This window comes from Dipodomys merriami, unplaced genomic scaffold, assembly GCF_024711535.1.
Source record: "Dipodomys merriami isolate MVZ:Mamm:240054 unplaced genomic scaffold, mDipMer1.0.p SCAF_267, whole genome shotgun sequence".
Lineage (NCBI taxonomy): Eukaryota > Metazoa > Chordata > Mammalia > Rodentia > Heteromyidae > Dipodomys > Dipodomys merriami.
This window is the reverse complement of record NW_027204126.1, coordinates 636,068-658,023: the sequence shown is the minus strand read 5'-3', so window position 1 is coordinate 658,023 and position 21,956 is coordinate 636,068. Positions and strand designations below refer to the sequence as shown.

Below are 21,956 nucleotides of genomic sequence, written 5' to 3'. Positions count from 1 at the left end.
GATCTCCCTGGGGCAAGGACACAAAACAACCTGCTTCTAGTCACAGATCACTCTCTGGGACAGTTTACTTTCTAATGAGTGAGATCAGCTTGGCTTAAAGAGCTCTATCCCACCCCTCCCCACCCTACCCCAACCTCAGGCCTGGTAGAGGAAAACTTACGGAACTTACCATCTCCCAACTTTACTAGCAACAAGGGACTTGCACCTCACCCAGAAGTACCTTTTCCTTAGAGCTTTCTATAAGTTGCAGTATTCCCATAGCCCTGTTTCTGAAGAAAAAGGTACTCTTACAGGTTATTGGTGGCCATGGAGGAATGCTTGGCACAGACAACCTGCCTAGAGCCTCACTGAAAGAAGAGTGAAAGATTCTGGCAAAAAGAACCAGTGACTGATTTGGCCTCCAGTGAAAACAGAAGTGTTTACCCTCTTCCTGGCTATTGTAGATTCTAAGCAATTGAGATTTCTGTTTCACTCATGTAAAGTAAACATACCCAACAGGCTAGATCCATCCATCCCTTATATCCTTACAACACCCTGTGGGCCTCAGACAGCTTTGACTGCTGGAAAAATGAACATGAGAATGGGTAATTGGGACAGGCCATGTTTCCCCTCCTCTCCTTGACTTGGAAGTACTGTGTCAAGCAGTTCTTTATACACTATGGGACTGGTCAGCTTCTCAGCCTCTCACTCCCTCAAACAGCTAGAGTCACTTCTGTACTTAAAGCTGACAGACAACTTGAGAAACTTCCCTGGCAACCAGGAACTTGCACTCATCCTGTGAGCACTGTTTCATTGCCAATTGAACTCTAAACACAGGGATCAATGTTCCTGATACTGTTTCTGGGGAATGTGACTGAAATCCCTCTGATGGGACATGAAACAAGAACCTGTGGTTGTCTGAAGGAGAAGTAGCATCTGGATCTAGTTTTCTTTTTCTTCAAACTGCTTTTTTGCTACTTGCATGCTTTCGAGATATTGAAAACTATAAAACTGGGCCAGGGGGAAAAACAACAACATTGGCACTTGTCATCCTCTTCTTCAAAATAGCAGAAAAACCATGAATTTAATACTCCTCTTCAGTACCAGTCCTATATTGCTAAGATTAAATCCTTCTGGCCAAATTTATATTTCAAATACACTGAAAGAATAAAAAGGATTCTAAAGAAGAAAAAGGGCTCAGGGTATAAAATGTATACTTCTTTATTTATACAAATAGGGTTTTAAAACAATCATTTAAAAGAAATCTGCATTTTTACATTCACCGTCAGTGAGTTCCTGACAGAGAAGGCTGAGCATGATGATACATAGCAAGGTCCCACTGCAGGACAACAGTAGCTCAGGAAAGCACCATTTATTTGAGAAGCAGTAGGCATGCTCTGGCATTCCTGTTGCACTGCTAGCAATGGGAAGTCTTAAACCTCTTCTTCCACAAGACTTCTTCAAATTCCCCCTGTTCATCAGCAGTGGCATCTTTGCATTGCTGGTACTTGGACACCGGGTCGTTGATGTTGCTCTCAACCTCAGTGAACTCCATCTCATCCATGCCCTTGCCTGTATACCAGTGCAAGAATGCCTTGTGCATTGAACTGTTCTGAAGTGTGCTTGAAGGGTTCCTGGATGGCCGTGTTGTTGCCAATGAATGTGGCCAACATCGTGAGGCTATGTGGGGGGATGTCACACACAAGTGTCTTCACGTTGTTGGGGATCCATTCTGCAAAGTAGCTGCTGTATTTGTTCTGCAAGTTGAGCATCTGCTCATCCACCTCCTTCATGGACATGCGGCCTCGGAAGATGGCAGCCGCTATCAGGTAGCAGCCATGGTGGGGATCACAGGTGATCATCGTGTTCTTGGTGTCAAACGTCTGCTGGGTGAGCTTGGGCAGTGAAAGAGCATTGTATTGCTGGCTGGCACGGCTAGTCAGGGGTGCAAGGCCAGGCATGAAGAAGTGCAGGCAGGGGAAGGACACCGTGTTCTCGGCCAGCTTGCGCAGGTCTGCATTCAGCTGGGCAGGGAAGCACAGGCAGGTGGTGACCTTGCTCATGGTAGCCAACACCAGGTGGTTCAGGTCTCCATAGGTGGGCATGAGCAGCTTCAGGGTGCAAAAGCAGATGTCATACAGGGCCTCGTTGTCAATGCAGAATGTTTCATCTGCATTTTCCACCAACTGGTGGACAGACAAGATGGTGTTGTAGGGTTAGGTGAGGATGATAGGGTTAGGTGGATAAAGGCTCAGCCCAGCACTGGGAACTAGTGTCTGGATGTTAGGGAGGAGGGGGTGCCTGTTAGCCATCTCCTATGGACTATGATGACATATCAAATATGAAGTTGTCTGGTCTGAAACTCTGGCCAAATGGTTCCGATCTCACTGAGTCTAAGGTGCCAGTGTCCAACATCTTGGGCAAGGGCATGACACTGAAGGTGTTCATGATGCTGTCTGGGAACTCCTCTCGGATCTTATTGAGAATCAGGGTGCCCATGCCTGACCTGGTGCCACCTCCCAGGGAGTAGGGCAGCCAGAAACCCTGGAGACAGCCACACCTTTCTGCTCACCACTTCCAACACTGACTCCACCAGCTCGGCTCCCTCTGTGTAGTGGCCCTTGGCCCAGTTATTGCCTGCCCTGTTCTGGCCTATCAGACACAAAGACACATACTCCAGGAATAATGACTGTGCTATATACATTGTGCAGACTATAGGCTCCTCTGAGCAACTTTGGCTATTATTTTAGATACACTTTGGTGAAATAAAGGAAATGTTTTCTTTTTTTGGGTCCAGTCATGGGCCTGAACTCTGGGCCTGGGTGCTGTCCCTCAGCTCTTCAGCTCAAGGCTAGTGCTCTACCACTTAAGCCACAGCACCACTTCTGGCTTTTTTTTTTCCTGCTTATATGGTGCTGAGGAATCGAACCCAGGGCCTCATGCATGCAAGGCAAGCACTGTACTGCTGAGCCACCTTCCTAGCCCTCAGGAAATGTTTTCAATGTGTCTGGGACCCTACAAATCACCCAGGTTCTAAAGAAAGTAAAGACAATGTGGAGGAAGATACATTTTAACCCAAACCACGTGCGTACTTCTAAAAATGAGCAGAGCCTGGGGATGGGAAGGGGTCTCAGTGGTACAGTGCTTGCCTCACATGCACAATGCCGTGGGATCGATTCCTCAACACCACATAAACAGAAAAAGCCAGAAGAGATGCTGTGGTTCAAGCGGTAGAGTGCTTGCCTTGAGCTGAAGAGCTGAGTTACAGTGCTCAGGCCCAGAGTTCAAGCCCCACGACCGACCAAAAAAAAAAAATGAACAGAGCCTGCCTCAAGACTGGAAAAGTACTTACTTTCACAGGAGGAACAGGAAAACAGAATGGTAAGAGGGAAGCTAAGCTGCAGGCACGTGTCTGCACCTTGCTCATACATAGCTGTGCTTTGATTTCTGGTGTCCTGAAGTGGTTCCCTGTTATTGCCAGGTATTTGAAATGGCCAGCAGCGCTGAAACCTTGTTGGAGGCATTCCCTGCTCGCTGTTCATTCCCTTCAGAGGCTGTTTGCAGACTGGCATTTATCTGTGCTGATTGAGTGGCCAGGGACATGACTCCCATGGACTGAAATAGGTAGGTTAGGTGAGGATGATATCTAGATGGATAAAGGCTCAGCTCAGCTCTGGGAACTGGAGTGCCTGGATGTTAGGAAGGAGGAGTGCCTGTTAGCCATCTTCCATGGACCATGCTGACCTACTAAATATGAAGTGTCTGGTCTGAAACTCTATGGTTCCAATCTTACTGAGTCTAAGGTGCCAGGCTCTACGTCCACCATGATGGCCCGAGGAACATATTTGTTGCCTGTGGGAACAAGAGTTGACTTAGGCCTATACTTGACAAGGAACTTAGGGGCAGAGCTTATGATTCTAAGTGGCTCTCAGCATTCATTACAGAAATTACAGCATTTCAGACATGGAAACAGAAAAGATATCTTGAGAATGAATCACCATGCAAGAGGCTTCAGCAACTTTAAGGACGTTTGCAGTTGTCTATTTCCATGCATTTCATTCCTTTGCTTTGGGCATGGTGGCTGAAATCTCAGCTACTCAGGAGGCAAAGATGAGCATCAGGCTTTGAGTCTAATGGGGCAAAAGAAAGATGACAACACCTTTTCTTGTTGTTGTTGTTCATGGTGGGGCTTGAACTCTGAGCCTGGGCACTGTCCCTCAGCTCTTCAGCTCAAGGCTAGCACTCTATCACTTGAGCCACAGTCCCACTTTCAGTTTTCTGAGTTGTTTATTGTAGATAAGGGTCTCAGGGGCTTTCCTGCCCAGGCTGAATTTGAACCATGATTCTCATTTCTCAGCCTCCTGAGTAGCTAGGATTACTGGTGTGAGTCATCATTGCCTAACAGCAAGAACCTTTCTCTTTTTTTGTTAATTTTATTTTTATTGTAAAGGTGCTGTATAGAGGAGTTATAGTTACATGAGTAAGGAAAAGAGAACATTTATTGTTGAACATTGTTACCCACTCCTTTGTTGTTCTCCCTTTCCTTCCCCAATTAAAAGTAGCTAGGTGCACAGCACCATTGGCTCATGCCTATAATCATAGCAACTGTGGATTTGGAGATCAGAGGATCGCTGTTCAAAGCCAGCCTCGGCAGGAAAGTCTGTGAGACTCTTATCTCCAATAAACTAATAGAAAACCAGAAATGGCACTGTGGCTTAAGTGGTATGGCTGCTTGTCTTGAACAGAAGAGTTGGGGCACAGTGCATAGGCCCAGAGTTTAAGCGCCACTGCCGAAAAAAAAAAAAAACAAACAAAACAAAAGAGCCAGGTGTGGCTCTTTTGTAGAGGAATTCAAGAATAATGCTTTCCTAGGGAAATACATAAAATACATATTTCTTGTGTTATAATGTTTCAATAATTGTTATCAAATAGCACATTTCCCTGTATGCAAATACTCAGAGCAACCTTGGGCGATTACTTGCAATTTGCCATTTAACCTGATTTTTCAAAAGGGATATCAGTTAAAATGATATAAACATGAGTTTGAGATTGCCCCCTTCCTAAACAATCACATGAAGAAAACTGGCCATCCAGCCTGATATGCAGGGGTTCCGGGAAGATGGCGGAGGAGAAGCTGGAATCTGAACAAGCTCTCGAATAGAAAGCAGTTTTAGAGTTCCAGTGAACAGTCCTAAGCCAGAGAATCACACCAAGTGTGCCATCACAGGACAGAGAGTTAGACAAGAGAGGGGAAACCAAGGAGACACATCTGAGCCAGCCAGCAGCTGCCGCTGCGGCGGCAGAGTCGCGACGGCGACCACCGCCGTGGGGCCATACCTGAGACACAGAGAGTCCAGGACGAAGGAGCCAGACGCAGCCGACGAGCGGATTCTACTCAACACCAACAAGAACCGACAAGGAGCGGACATCTTCATCCTGCTGTTTGCAGACCAGAGACGACCCAGGATCCAAGACTCGGCGTGAGTACAAGCCCGACGTCCTCACCCCTTCTCAGGGAGCAGAGGAGGGAAGGCCACCCCTCCCCCCCCAGCACCGGTGATCTCCATCTTGGATACCGACAAAGTTCGGAGGAGCTGCTAGCTCCAGCTCAGACCTTGGAATAAAACGAGTCATTTAGCAGGTCACAAGAACTTAACGGCGAAGTGACCTGCCAGACTCAGCTCCATCCAGGGAAAAGTCACCCAGCTCAGGCGCCAGCCATTGGAGTGGCTCGCCACACTGGGTAACCAGAGCCAGAGGCTGCCCCTCCCTCTAGCAGCCACCACAATCAATTGAAAAACAGAAACCCTGAGAATGGCTCCAGGCTGGGCGCTGTGAGCTTTATCACAAAATAGCCCCAGGGAAAAGCTACTGTTTGTTGAAAGGCCTCAACTCTACTCAGAACCTAGCCTCTTCCCCACATCCCCCTCTTTTGTGATTCTCAAAGCAGATCACCCTCCCAGAAAACTAACCTGGGAGGGGGATCTCAAAATCTTGGGTAAAGCAGAGCATTTTTCTGCCTCTTCCAACAAACCAGCCTGATATGCAGGATCTAATAAAGACACAACATAAAATACTGTTCATAGGAGTGACACAATCCCACACAACAACTCTCAACCAAGGAACCACAAGATTAAAGTCTTATATCTTACTTAAGCAATATTAACACAAAATACCAAGGTGAGGACATCCCCAAATGTAGATCCATAAAACTCAAATACATTAAATAGCTCTGTCCTTTTGTTTGCACTTTTTCATTGGTTTATTACACAGGAAAACCAATTATCTACGATTCTGTTTGTATACAATAATGTAGAACGGAAACTCTTTATATAAAATTAAATGAATTTCACATTGACAGTTACAAAAACTGAAAATCTACTCTGTAGACTTCAGTAAGGTTGTTTGTATTAGGAAAGACAATATGAATCATTTAAAAGCAGTGTTTACACATTATTATTGGGTTTTTCTACATCACAACAATGTTTTTTACTTTAAAAACCTTAAAAAGAATTTATTGTTGGCTAAGTATTCATATTCAAAATGCTGAAGTCCAGAAGTGTTATAGATTTCAGGGTGAGACACTTTATGCTTTGTGATTTGGACTATTCACATATATATTAGTGACTGAACATCCCTCTTTGAAATTTTAAAATTTTCAATTTCAAAAAAATTTTTTTTAGAAATTTAATCTGTATTTTAAAGAGGGCAATGCAACTGGGCTCTGGTTGCTGAAGGGTGAAATTCTAGCTACTCAAAAGTCTGAGATCTTAGGATCGCAGATTGAAGCCAGCTGGGGCAGGAAATTCTGGGAGACTCTTATCTCCAAGAAACTACCTGAAATAGTTGGTGCCATGCCACCTCCTATGGAGTCTGCATGAGATCGTGTTAGACAAAGAGCTTTAAGGAAGCATGCCTGCAGGAAGAGGGTGTTGGTTCAAGGCATCCCATACACTTGGCTGCACCTTTATAGCCTCTACTACCTTTATTCTTACTATATTCTTCTTGGCTGTACATTCGTTGCTTTTATTCTCGTTTTGGCTATTTTTCTATTGATCCGTGAACAGAGCATGTTGTTTCTTTCCAGTCCAATGGAGATGACTTCTCTAAATAATAAAGACTAGGACCAAAGATTAAATGTGGCCTTGCCCCAATCAATCTATCATCTGATGTGACGCTGCCTCCAAAAACTCCTACAACTTCACAAGCGGTTTTGCAGCTCACGCATAGTAAACATAAAAACTTAAAATTTCCAAATATGTTACAACAAGCAGAATTAATGAATTAAACTAAGCTAGAAGGAGTTATCCCAGAAGCCTAGAGAGTTCTGAAAAAAGGAACCCCTGATAATAAAAAGAAAAGAAAGATTGAAGAGATGAAGGACAATGCCTATGCCCAGAGTTGAAACCCCATGACAAGAAAAAAAAATCCAGGTGTGGCTAGTCAGCAAGTACAGGTAGGGGGAATTCAGTAAAAGGCTTTCCTGAGGAATTCACAAGTGTATACTCAAAAATTAAAACAAAATATATGGTGGAGTGGCTCAGGTGGATACAGCACTTGACTTACAAGATGGAGGCCCCAAATTCGAACTACAATACCACCCTAAGAAAGGCAGGAACTCCTTCCTTGTCATTAGTATTCCTAGGGACCTATTCTGCCACGGTATTGGAAGCCAGTTGGGAGACACTCACTAGCTGCCTCATTGTAATACACCTCGATTCTCTGCAGCTGTAAGCTGCTGTCTACATAGTAGTTTCCCGTGCAGTCAATGTTGTGCTCATTGCTTAGCATTTCCCCAAACTGAGATGGAAATAGAAGTGTATTATGGCCTAGAATGTTAACTGTCCAAACAATGGATTTTAAAATAACTATGAGAAACCCAAGTCCTGTTGACACAACTATTTTTGTAAAAAAATTAGATTTTTTAAATTAAAAAAGCACAAAAATTGATAGCATTTTAGTTTTGTTAATCTCTTTGCTATCTTGCTGAATAGAAGACATCTGGGTTCTCCTATGAGTATTCTATCTTATGGGATACCATATTCTGTTTGGATTCTATGACCAGAACCTGGTCTTATATGGACATTAAGTTGCCAAAGCAGTAACTTGAAGACTCAGCTAGAAGGGTCTCCAGAACCCCAAGGGTCCTCAGAGCATACACTGATTTAGACAACCACTGATTTAGAAAACACCCAACGTAAGGGAACTGAGTTAGGGCATGAAAACTCAGAGAAATTTGCATTAAGGTGGACGAACTGTTCTCAATTATCTGATACTCATCAGTTGACAAAAAGGGAATCCTCTGTATCTGTCAGCTCAAAGACACTGCACTCCTTTCATTCAAATCAGACCAAAAATGCATTAGTCTATTCCCAGGAAACTAAGTACAATGACTTGAGTCTCAGGTAAGACAAAGACATGCAAGCCTTGCTTAAAAAACCACACCCACCTGGGCCACACAAATTAGGGAAATTGGGGAAACTATCTGGGGGACTTGATTTCCAGGAGGTTAGGGACTACTATGGAGCCCCATCTACCTCAGCCTAGACATGACCACCACCACCTGCACCCTCCAACCCCATCCTCTTCCTCCTCATCCCCCTAAATTTGAGACTAGGATCCTAGGCCAGTGTCATGCTCCCCTTTGCGCCAATCTGGTTGCCACAGTGGCTTGCCTGTATGTACATGATCTCCCTCACAGTGTAGGGCTGCAGTGCAGTTGGATGCGTGTCCTCAGCAGTTGTGTACACAGAGGCAAACAGGTAGGGCTGGGGAGCAGGAATCTGACACAGCCAACTCAGATCCCCATTTAAACCTCTGGTTGTTACAGGGGCAGAGGAGATGGGGTGGACTTGATAGGCAGAGCCAGTAGGTGCTCCAGCTCATTCTCCCTACTGCTGGGTAATCAGAGATAGCTACCTGTTATCACTTAGCCCTGGCATCCAGCTGTCAGCCTCAAGTCAATTAGCACAGCTGCCACTCTATTTGGAACCTCTTGTCACACTGCCATCCACATCCCACCCTGACTCACAAGAGAGGCTGAACCCTGGGATCCAGGAAGCAAGAGGAGGGGCTTCCTTTACACAAGGTACTTGTGCCAGAAGCCAAGAACAAGCCTACCTTCTATTTTTGATAGGAGGGCCTAGAACTGAAGGGGCACGTTCAGCTGTGATCCCAAGAACAAGCACAAACTGTTGGATTCCATGACTGATTTCCATTCTGGGAAGAGTCAGGGGCTTAGGGCCTTGCCTTCATACTCAGGTTTTCTTTTCTTTTCTCTTAAAAGCAGCTTGCTTTATTACTTAAGCCATAGGTCTACAACAGTCTACTTTTTGTTTCATTTGGCTTCTGCTCCGAGCATGAGAACTCAGCTCCTGCTCTGTGTGTGTGTGTGTGTGTGTGTGTGTGTGTGTGTGTGTGTGTGTGTGTGTGTGTGTGTGTGTGTGTGTGTGTGTGTGTGTGTGTGTGTGTGTGTGTGTGTGTGTGTGTGTGTGTGTGTGTGTGTGTGTGTGTGTGTGTGTGGCCGGAGTTAGGCATGTTGGTGTTAGGACTTAAAATTAAGGCCTGGTGACCCTTTTTGAGATTTTTACTATTATTGAGATTAGGTGATTACCTAAATTTCTCTTATTTCAGAATATTGTGGAATAGTGATATTTAGTTGAAGTCACAAACATATTTTAACCTTCACAATGCAAATTGTCATTATTATGGTCGATAAAGTTTGTGAATTCTATAAGCTTTGACAATACAATTCTATAAGCTTTGACAATACAATTATTTCTTCCAGGTGATATATACATTTCTTTCCTTTTGCTTATTGTAAGACGTTCTGTCTTTCACTCTCATTCCTCTCCTCTCTTTCTGAGGTTTTATTGATTTACTTAGTTAACTGAAGGGTAGGTGGCTCTACTACTTGAGCCACAGCTAAACTTCTGCCTTCTTTAAGTGATTAATATGAGGCAAGAATTCCATGGGTAGTCCAGGGCAGTACAGAAAGGCTTGAAATCTGATGATCAGAGTTCAAAGTCAGCCTGGGCAGAAAAGTCAATGAGACTCTTATCTCCAGTCAACCTAAGAGGTGGAAGATAGTAGAGCTGTAGCCTTGAGCAAAACACTTCAATTTTAAGTCCCTCAACTGAACACACTAAAGCAAGTTTCATGGACTTTCCTGTCCAGTATGGCTTTGAACCATGACCTACAGATTTCCGTTTCCTTAGCATTCAGAATTATAAGTGTGAGTCAACATTTACAAATCTTTAATTACCTCTTCTTTCACCTTTTCAGTTATTTATTCTTTCTTTCTTTCCTTTTGACATTTGTTATTAGGCGCTAGCTCTTATGCTGTTTTTTTGTTTCCCTTGAAACTACCATGCCCTACAACTTTGACCACAGGTAAACTACAGGCTGTTTTTCTTTTTTGCAGCTCTTTTTCTAGGGCTTAAACTCAGGTCACAGTGACTGAGGTTCTATTTTTTTTAATTGAGTGGTGGTTCTTAGATCTTGAAATTAAGTCAAGATGACTTTCCTTGAGGTTTATTTATTTTTACCTTAATAGTAGCTGGTTTCACTACTTGAGCCACAGCTCAACTTTTGCATTTTTTGTGGTTAATAGGAGATTAGAATATCAATAGAAAGTCAAGAGCATTACAGAAAGGACTGAAATCTGAGAATCATGGTTCAATGCCAGTCTTGGGCAAGAAAGTCAATGAGACAATTATCTCTAATAACCACCAAGAGGTTGGAAGAAGTAGACCTGTAGCCATGAGCAAAACATAGCAAGTTCAAGCCCCCATACTGAACACAGTAAAATATGTCTCCTGTACTTTCCTGCCTGGGCTGGCTTTGAACCACAGTCCTCAGTTTTCAGTAATCTGAGCAGGTAGACTTACAGTTTTGATTTAGAAAGCCTTAATAGCTCCTTTTCCACCTTTTCACTTATTTGATTGTCCCTTCCCCCTTTTTCAAAGTTCATGTCCTTTATTATTAGGGCCTACTCATTTATGCTCAGTATTTAATTAATTAATTTATTGATATTGTCAGTTGGGGGCTTGAACTCAATGCCTAGGAACTGTCTGTCAGGGACACAGCAGGTACACTACTATTTTCAGACACAGTGCCACTTAGTTGGAAAAAAAAAAAACAGTCACCAGGGGACATTTTAGCCGAGGCTGGCTTCCAAATGTGATTCTCAGATCTAAGCTTCCTGAGTAGCAAGGATTACTGGCATGAGCCAGAGGCACCTGGCTTGTTTTTTTTAGATCAAAACTAGCAGGCTCTACATTTAGGCCACACTACTTCACTGTCCATGAGATTTTTGGCCTTTTGTTTTTTGCTCAAAGCTAGCAGGAACAAACACTCAACTCCTGAGGGTTTTTTTTTTGGGGGGGGGGGAGGGGAGGCTTGAATTCATGGCCTAGTGACTCTCTATGAGGGTTGTTTTGTTTTATTTTGGGTATTTTGTTTTTCATTTCAAAGCTAGCAGGCTCTACTACTTGAGCCTCAGCTCAACTTCCGCCTCTATTTTTCTTTTAGTGGTTAATAGTAGATAAGAGTCCCATGGGAACCAAGGCACTACACAGTATCCTAAAATCTAAGGATTACAGTTTAAAGCCAGCCTGGGCTAGAAAGTCCATCAGACTCATCTCCAATTAACCACATGAGACAGGAAGTAGTATTTTTAAACTTGAGTAAAAACCCTCAAGTTCAAGCCCATGTCTAGCACACTCAAAAAGAAGTTAGTTGGACTTTCCTGCCCAGGCTGGATTCGAACTGTAATCTTTACATTTCAGCTTGGATTAAAGATATGAGTCTATATTATAAAAAACTAATTGGCTCTTTTCTTCTTCACATACATTTATTTATTTGTTGGTTCTCTGTCTTGTTTTTAGGGCCTCACCAATCTTGCTGAAGGATAGAATGCTCTAAAAGTTTAGTAACAGTTGCAATTTGGTTCATTTTTTGGTTTTGGTGGTTAGTAGGAGGTAAGTATAGACACTCCCACAAGGTCCTGAATTATACTGATTGCGGTTCATTGTCAGAGGACAAGGAAAGTTCATGAGATTCTTATCTCAAATTAACCTCCAAAAGATTGGAAATGGTCAAGCAAAAACTTCTAGATCATATCCCAGAAAGGAACACACACACACTCATACACACACACACACACACACACAGACACACACAGACACACACACACACAATGGGCTTTTTACACACACACACAAACACACACACACACACAAACACACACACACACACACACAATGGGCTTTCCTGTCCTGGCTGGCTTGGAATAGTAATGCTCAATTTCAGTGTTTTGAGTAGCTAGAATTTCAAGTGTGAGCCACCAGTTTCTTGTTAATTTTTATCATTTTTAAGACTCTTTGTGCTCTCTTGTACTTTTTTAAAAATTTATTTTGTGGTTGTCTTAGTGCTAGATCTGTTTTTCACTTACCTTTTTTAAAACTTTTTTTTCTTAGCTTTATCTTAGCTTTTTTTATGCTCAAGGTTGCTGCTCTGCCACTTCAGCCACAGTTCCACTTCTTTTTGCTGATTAGTTGGGAATAGGAGGCTCATTGACTTTCCTGCCCAGGCTGGCTGTGAACCACAGTCCTCAGATTTGAGGATACTGTGTAGTGCCCTTGAATTCCTGTGGGACACTTCTGTCCTATTTACCACCAAAAGATAAAGAGAATGGGGCAGAAGTTGATCTGTGGTTCAAATAAGAGAGCCTGCTAGCTTTGAATTTAAAAACAATACTTGGAAGTCTAATTCTGGTACTAATTGTACACTATTCAAACAAAACAAAACAAAACAAAAAACAAAAACAACTTATGCGCAGTGACCAGGTAATAAGGATTCCTAACTGATAACCTGAACTCATTTCCCAAAGCCTTTTTAAGATATATATGGTCATTTGTGTCAGCTGAGGAGAGATTAAAGAACAAGGCTTTACAGGCCAGTTACTCAGGACTTGGAAATCAGGATCCATTGGCAAAGCTTTTCAGAAAATGACTAATAACTCACTCTTCACAATTCCAAATGGTTCTTCCCTCTGTGCAAGGGAAAGAGGGATGAGAAGGAAGAAATATGGGAACTAAGAAACCTCAAACAAGGTAAGTTATGTTAACTTTATTAGATAAAGTAAAACATAGGTGTACGGTGTGCAATCCAGAAAAGGACATGTCACCTCTGTGTGGATCCCAGTTAATTTAGTTAATCGATGGTAAGAAGTAAAACCCACTATTGTATTTATAGAAAGGAGGTACATGGCAGGCAAGTCAGTTCACTAACTTCAAGGATTTTGAACATAAAGGAGTGAAAGTGTTTGACTCTGTTTGGGCAACAGGAAGGAACAGAGCTGAGGAGGACTGAGATGTGCAGACATTCCCCAAGAAAGATCTCACTGACATCAAGTCTTCAGATGCCTGCTGGTTGCCAGTGGCTTATGCCTGTAATCCTACTCAGAAGGCTTAGATCTGAGGATTGTGGTTTGAAGCCATCTGGGATAAGAAAGTTTGTAAGTCTTTTATGTTTTACAACTCAAGAATATTCATATTTGTTGCTAATTGCAACCCAAGGCAGTGCAATAGGATACCAAGCTGAAGAAAATTAGAAAATACCAGACAGGTATAGAGAAAAAGAAAAAAAAATCAATGAGGACCTTGGGTCCCAAGGCTTACTGGCACCTGGGCCCCAGGTCACACAAGCAATCATATTTATTTGAATTCACACTGGGAAGGTTACCATGGATACATGCAAAAATGAAGCTTCTATATTGCAATCAGAGCCACCACAGTGACTGAGAAACACTGGTTCCCTTTTTGTTTTGAGAAAGGAGAATGCAACCCAGAGAAAATCCAGACATTTGGTCTATTTTATCTAGATTCCTAGGTTAAGTTGTCAATTCTTTTACCTCCCAGGCTTAATAGCTTAACCCTCTCCAGAGCTGTGCTTTTTTGTAAAATTGTGAAAATACCATACAGAGGAGTTACAATTACATTGGCAAGATAGTAAGTACATTTCTTATCAAGCATTATTACCTCCTCCTTTGTTTCCCCTTACCATCCCTTCCCCTCTCAACCCCCCTTCTCTCCCTCCACCCCCCACTGAAGTTGTAAAGTTTGTTTTTCAACATAACATCTTATACATATACATTTCATTGTTGTAATGGGGTCACCTGTAACCCTATTTATATATTTATTTATTGATTGATTTTTTTATTGTGAAAATACCATACAGAGGAGTTACAATTGCATGGGCAAGATAATGAGTACATTTCTTATCAAGCATTGTTGCCTCCTCCTTTGTTTTCCCTTCCTATCCCTTTCCATCTCCCATCCCTCCCCCCGTTCCTCCCCCCACCCCTCCCTCCCGCTCTTCCTACCCCCCCCAAAGTTGTAAAGTTTGCTTTTCGACATAATGTGTTGTACATCTCATTGTTGCAATGGGTCCACCAGTATCCCTATTTAAACAATTTGTTTTTCTTCCCTTCCTTTCCACAAATTAAACCAACATCAAATACAGTGAAAGCAGGGCTAATACCATGGGGGAGGTACATATAAAGCAACAAAGAAATCATTTTATAAATATATTGGAAACAATCTCAAGAAAGAAAAAAAATTTGAATCCTTATCTTGGGGTTCATTTCACCTAACATCAACTTGTCTGACAGTTTCTGTTTGTCTCAGACATATACTATTTATTTCAAATAACTTTGGGCCTGGCTTACTTCACAGAGCTGTGTTTTAACCTTTGCATGGTCAGCTCTCAGCTTTCTGAGTACTATTGAGGTGGTGTTCCAACCTCTCAAACCTTTTCCAGGTTCAACAGCTCAGCTCGAGTCTCCTACACCTATTAATATTAATAGTATAGATTACAAACAGTAAAAAGAGAAAAATAACATTATACATTTAAACAGAAATAACTGACTGCATTCATTTATCCAGGACAAAAAATTTAGCACTGCTGTTTAAGTCACTAATAACACTTTTTTAAGATATACTTTGATGGATTTCATAAAACTTCCTATATACTCCTTAGAGTGTCTTTTTACCTCCCATTTTTATTTATTGCATTTGCATAGTAGTATAACATCCTTAAAATCATATCACCTCATAATTAAAGTTTACCTTGTAAGTAAATACTTATGAGACTCCAATAAAATATCAAAAAAGCTGAAAGTGGAGCTGTGGCTTAAGAGCTATAGTACAAGCCTTGAGCAAAAGAGGCTCGGGGCACTGTCCAGGCCCAGAGTTGAATCCCTAGTGTCCACACATACACCCTCCCCACCCCAGACCCCACACACAATCAGATGATAATGTCTATGAAGTTCTTCCTTAGGATGATCTTGGTGATGTCAGCAACTGTATCAAGTTTCTATCTCTCTTCCATGCATTTGTGGTAGTAGACAGCAGAGTCGCTGTAGTATAACACGTGTCTAAGATGGCATTAGCAAAGGCTATCATGTAACATATCCAACATAATGTCCAGCTCTCTTGATGGTAGATCTGCACATCTTGGGACTTGATGTGACCCATGTACTCCTCAACTCGCTTTCCCATCCTCTGTGCCACCTGCTGCAATGATTCACTATCCACACCAAATAGGCTTTCATAACCTTTCCCTAATTATCTGAATACTGGATGCCAGAGATGTCATGGAGACACTCTGTGGCTATTCCCCTCCCCTGACAGTCCATTTTACCTCCTATGCTCTCCTCACAGATGTGGGCAATGGTCTCTGAGAGACTTCGTGCATCATCTTGGAGAGATTTAGTTTCATTGTATCCATAATCTTTGGGAAATCATGCAGTGAAGGGTCCAGGTTAGGAACACAGCTCCTCCTTCTGCAGGTTTTCCTGTATGTTTTCTTGGCCATTGAACAGAAGGGGGGTCTCTGAAAGGGAATTTATATGGTGTTCTCTGTCTGTCTTGGTCCATATAACATAGAACCACTTTCCCATCCCTTTAATGATTTAGACATGCTCCATGTGATTTGTGCTGCACTGCTCTAAATGTAGTAACAATGTAGAGGACACAACTGGATGTTGTGTGGATAGCTGTCCATACTTGGGCATGAGTCCCCTGACCGGCAGGGCCCATAACTCCATGCTGGGAAAGTGAGAGGAAGATTAGCTGGCTTATATCTATGTAGTCTGAATGACCCCAGGAGGCATTGAGGCCTCCTCTTCATGTACATGGCCCCTCAGCATATTGATAAAGAATGACACACCATGCCCAATCATCACCAAAATGTTCACCTGGTCCTGGGCATTATCACCACCGTCTCACCCACTTCTAGAAAATTCCCTTTTTCAAGGCATTGCCAATCCTCCTCCTTGCATTCTCAGTTAAAATACTGCTGTCCATGAGTAAAGAGCAGAAGACAAGGAAGCAGGTACCCTAGGGAAAGTAAATACTGGACCTATTCCATGGTGAGAAGATAATGCAACCTGCAACTATAGAATAGCGAAGGACTTAAGATGGTTGTGCACACAGTTTGTGCAGAAAAAATGCCAGACCTAGTATGCCCTGTTCAGAGTTTCAGTCCATAATTGTCTCTAACAAAGACATCTCAGGTACAGATAAACCAAGTTCATAGTGTCTTTCTTTCTTTTATTCTGTGCCTTTCTGGGGCTTGCAATCAGGAAATGGATACTATACCTGTAGTTTGTTTTTCCCCTCAAGTCTACTGCTTTACCACTGGAGCCACAACTCTACTTCTAGATTTTTTTTTTTTGTTCATAATTTGAGATAAAATTCGTATAGGCTTTCCTACCCAAGTTGGCTTCAATCACTGATCCTCAGCCTCATGAATAGCTAGGATTACAGGCTTGGCCACTGAGCCTGGCAGCAATACTCTTCCTTTTTTATTGCCTTTTCTTTATTTTTTTGTCAGTTATGGGCATGAATTATGGGCTTGGGCACTGTCCCTCATCTCTTCAGATCAAGGCTAGTGCTCTACCACTTGAGCCACAGCGTCCCTTCCAGCTTTCTTTCTGCTTATATGGTACTGAGGAATTGAATTCAGGGCCTCATGAATGCAAGGCAAGCACTCTACCATTGAGCCACCTTCCCAGCCTCATCTTTCATTTTCTTAAAAAATATTATTAGGAATATGATATTCAGAGGTGTAACAGTTAAGTCAGTTAAATTAAACAGTTGTCAGGTAATGAATACATTTTTGGGGGATAATTACACCCCTTCCCTTGCTCTCAGTTTATCCCTCCCACTGTGGCTTTTTTGTGGTTAACTGGAGATAAGGGTCTTCCAGACTTTGCTGCCCAGGGTGACTTTGAACCACAATCCTCAGACATCAGTCTGCTGATGAGCTAGGCTTGAGCTTTAAAGTCAGGATGACTGTTCTGAAGGTTGTTCTATATTTCCTATGGGCTGTGGGCCTGAATGGACTTAGGCAGTGAATGCCAGGCACGTCTGTCATCCGGAAGCATGTGTCCTACTTAAGCCTGACTGGCTCTCAGAACAGATAGGTGATGCTTTCAGAGCAAGAACCAGTGTGTACTAGCTCAACAGAAGTCCTCACTATATTTATCTCATTCAACAACTACTGGGTTGCTTATCTTATCAACACTTTTTCTTTCTTAAGAATATATGTATTGTAAGATTGCAGTAACTACAGATTTGTAATGGCCTAGGAATATATGTGTGTTATCATATTTAATATTCAAACTACATAACTGCTCCAAATCATGTTTTATTTATCTTAAAGTAGTTCTTGAATAATACTCTTTATTAGTAATGATATTATTAATATAAGTATTAAAGTTCTTCAAACATGTTTCTCTTATTAGATTAATCCTTACAGTGACATTGAAAACACCTTCTGGAGCAGCAATGGAAAAGATACTTGGTGAATACTAAGAATGAGGGATGAGAAGTGTGAAAAACTAAGAGACTTACAAGTGTGACTGGGAAACATCTTCCACAGAGCAGAATCCCAGACTTTTGAAGGTATGTCAGTGTGAGAATAGGTCTTCAACCAGTTCACATGACCACATGGGTGATTCTCAATGTTGCCACATAGATTCCTATATGAAAGACTCATGTCTGATGGGCTTTCACAACGCCAGATTTATGAAAGTTTGCTGTTTTCTTTCCTTCAATATTACTTCATACTTTAGTATTGAGTGCATTTTTTCTTTTAAAACATGAAAACAACACCATCTTTTGGACTGAGGTGTTTCCTTTCTCCCTAAGAATAGCTCTGGTATTTAAGAGGATTCCTGACAGGTTCCAGTGCCTCACTTCTTTAATACCAGCTACTCATGAGGCTGGGATTTGAATATCACAGTCGAAGCCTGCCTTGGTAGGAGAGTCCATCAGAATCTCATCTCCAATCAACTACCAAAAAAGCCAGAAGTGGAGCTGTGGATGAAGTGGTAGAGAAGCCTGAGCCCCTGACCAGCCTTCAGGCACACACACACACACACACACACACACACACACACACACACACACACACACACACACACACGTGTCTTCCTGCCAGGCTTGTCCATGGGGTCCCATGAAATTGTTGGAGACCTCTCTTCAAATGGACTCACCCTTGTATTCATGCCTTTAATGTGGAAATTGACTCGCAGTCACCTATAGATCTATTGGTTCAGATTGTGTATTTTGCATCCCACTTCCTCTGCTTGTTTTCTGAGGTGAGTCTTGTAGCTCAATACAGCTGTCCATACACTTCAAGATGCTGCTTATGATCTCAGGGCCTGCATTCACACTCCAAATGGAAAAATAAAATATAACCTGAGGGTCTTGTTTAAATAGGGATGCAGGTGGACCCATTGCAACAATGAGATGTACAAGTCATTATGTCAAAAAACGAACTTTGCAACATTGCTGGGGGGGGGAGGTTCTGTTAAGGGGTAAGGGAAGGTATGGGAAGAGATGGGAAGGAAAACATAGGAGGAGGCAACAATGTTTGATAAGAAATGTACTCATTATCTTGCCCATGTAATTGTAACCCTTTGTACAGTATTTTTACAAAACAAAAACCAAAACAAGAACAAAAAACAAAAAAACAAATCAGCAACTTGCAGATGGCTGCCGGTTTTACATTTGTTTTCTTTGCAAGGTGACCATACTGGGTCTGAATGACATGGCTGAAAAGTGTTTCTAACCTGGCATTGCTGAAGTCTGGCAGGCTACCAAGGAAGCCATAGGCCAACACGGCCACATAGGCCCTGTGTTCGAAGCCTGGTCCTGACCCCTACCAATGCAGGGAGATCCTAAGAGTCTGGTTCCTATACATAGGAATACCAATAGAAGGTTATGAATGTCAAGATTGAATTAGTTGTTCCTTAATGATAATACTATAAAATTAAACAGAGTGATTTTAAGAGGCCAATGGATTTTAATGGATAGTTTTTGACACATTAAAAGAATACTATTAATTACATGGACACAATAGATTCAGGACAGTAGTTGATTTCATCAATATTTCATTAAGGATGGAAATGAAAATATTAATTACATGGAGGCATAATAAATACCCAAGAATTGCTAGGAATGTAGTTTATATAACTGAAGAATGTATAGACATCTCTGGCACTCTTTAAAGATCTATATTTATTTGTGTAGTACCATCTGCATGTCAATCTGTTCTTATTTTGTCAACCCCTGGGGCTTGATCTCAGGTGCTGGGAACTTCTTGTAAGCTCTATATGCCCCAGGCTGGTGTGCTGACACTCACCCATTCATGAATTGGGCCATGTAGGCTATGAGTGCAGATGCCAGCCCTCAGAAAAATTGAATGGTGGAGTAAGAAGCCTATGGTGACACATGTTTTCCTTTTCTGTGAAAGTCCTGGGTGTCAGGTGTGCAGTTTATACATAGGCAAATCTATATCTTATGTAATAAATGTAGTAAATGTTTCATGTGTAATAACAGTCAATAAAAATAAATGGTAAATAAATAAAATAAAACAAAAAATAAAATGAAGAACTACACTAAGTGCAATATGGAGTCAACATACAGGGCTCGATCTCAGGGCCTGGAAACTGCCTGGCAGCTGAATTGGCTAGAGGCTGCTGTGCTGGCAGTCACCCATTCATGAACTGAGCCTTCTAGGCCCTGAGTTTAGATACCAGCTCTGCCAAAAATGTAATCATGGAGTGAGAAGCCGAGTGTGACACGTTTTCCTCTTCTTTGAAAGTGCTCGGTGACAGGTAGGATGTATAAATTGTATGCAAATCTATATGCTATGCAATAGGATGTCATAAAGGTAAGAAATGACATAGGTGGAAGAAAAACAGATTGAATTAGTAGTGAATCATTCTGGGATAAAATTCAACGCAATAATTATAGGACTTGGATTAAGTTTAATTAATATTTTATTGAGCATTAAGAGAATAAAAATTACATGGAGACATAATTAAATACCTAATAATGGGTAGTAACACACGATGCATAATTTAATTTGTCTCATTTATAAAATATGTGATTATATGTATGGATGTATGTACATATATGATAAATAATAACAGGATATTGAGTAATTATTAATGCTTTATTAATTGTTCAACTGGGACACATCATTAAATGGAGACATAATTTAAAACCTAATAATTGGTAGTAATATTATCTATAATTCAATAATATACAGACATCTATCTTTTTGTGTATATAATACTTATATACAGGAAGCTCTACCCATTTATACCTCGTTCACTCCTGGGGCTCGGTGGTTGAGTGCTCGCCTAGTAAGCAAGAAGCCCTGGGTTGGATTTCTCAGTGCCACATAAACAGAAAATCCAGAAGTTCTGCTGTTTTTCAATCAATTAAATGCTAGCCTGGAGCACCAACACTTAGGGACATTTTCTAAGCCCTTACTCAAGCCCCAGGACTGCCGCCAAAAAAAGGTAGAATGTTCTACCTGCAATGATATAAGGACAGGACTTCAAATACATCAGCACAGAGCAAGCTAGGAGTCTGGTGCTGACAGCTGCCACCTAACCTGACTTAGCTATATGTAAACCGCTGCAACCCAGCTGCATGGAACCAGACGCTGAAGGCTGGCTTAACCCCATCATCCTAACTGTTTGGGAGCTTTAAAACCCAGCCCTGGTAGGAAGTCTGTTAGACTCTTTAAAATGTGGCTCCTAGTGGCAGAGCTCGAGCCCTGAGCAAATGTTATTAGAACAGTATCCACATGCTTTGAGTTCAAGCCCCATGGTTAACCCCCCACAAAAAAAAACAGCCCTCTAAACCATTAGATGTGATCTTGTGTGGTTTGTGAAATGTTCCTCAAAGAGGGGTAATACTGATGAAACCACCCTAATTCTAATGACAATTTGTGGAATAGAGCTATGTGCTCAGCCCTTCATAGGGTGCTCTGTGCTGAGTCTTGCACAGGGTGCTATGTGCTGAGTCCTTTACAGGTTGCAGTGTGCTGAGTCCTGCATTGGGTGCTGTGTGTTGAGTCATGCAAAGATTGTCACGTGCTGTGTCCTTCATAGAGCACATTCATTCATCCGGTCCTTGTAAGATCTCCACAACTGAGATGATTTTGCAGACAAAAAATGTGATATATATATATATATATATATATATATATATATATATATATATATATCACATTCTATGCCTCCATAAGAAAAAATGACATTGCCACATTTGTTAGGAAATGGAAAGACTTGGAAAAAATTATATTAAGTGAAGTAAGACAGGCCCAAAGAAAGATAGGTCCCATGGTTTTCCTTATTTGCAATAACTAGTATATGCCTGAGAAAAGCAGAAAATGTCAGATATGTTGCTCTTAGGCAAAATGAACCACACCATAAGGATTCAAATGTTTTTTCTTTCATGTGGTTGTTTCTAACATATTAATAAGATGATTTATTTTTTGCTTTGTAGGTCTCTCCCCCACAGTATAACCCCTGTTTTCACTGTATTTGATGTTGGTATAATTAATGGAGGGGAAGGGAAAAAGCAAATTGTTTAAATAGGGATACA

General features: G+C 41.7%; 1 pseudogene; it reads right to left on the bottom strand.

Annotated features, from left to right (window-relative positions):
• Positions 1-1,396: 1,396 nt before the first annotated feature.
• LOC138837228 (tubulin beta-2 chain-like) lies at positions 1,397-18,045 on the bottom strand (annotated as a pseudogene).
• Between the last annotated feature and the right edge of the window lie 3,911 nt (positions 18,046-21,956).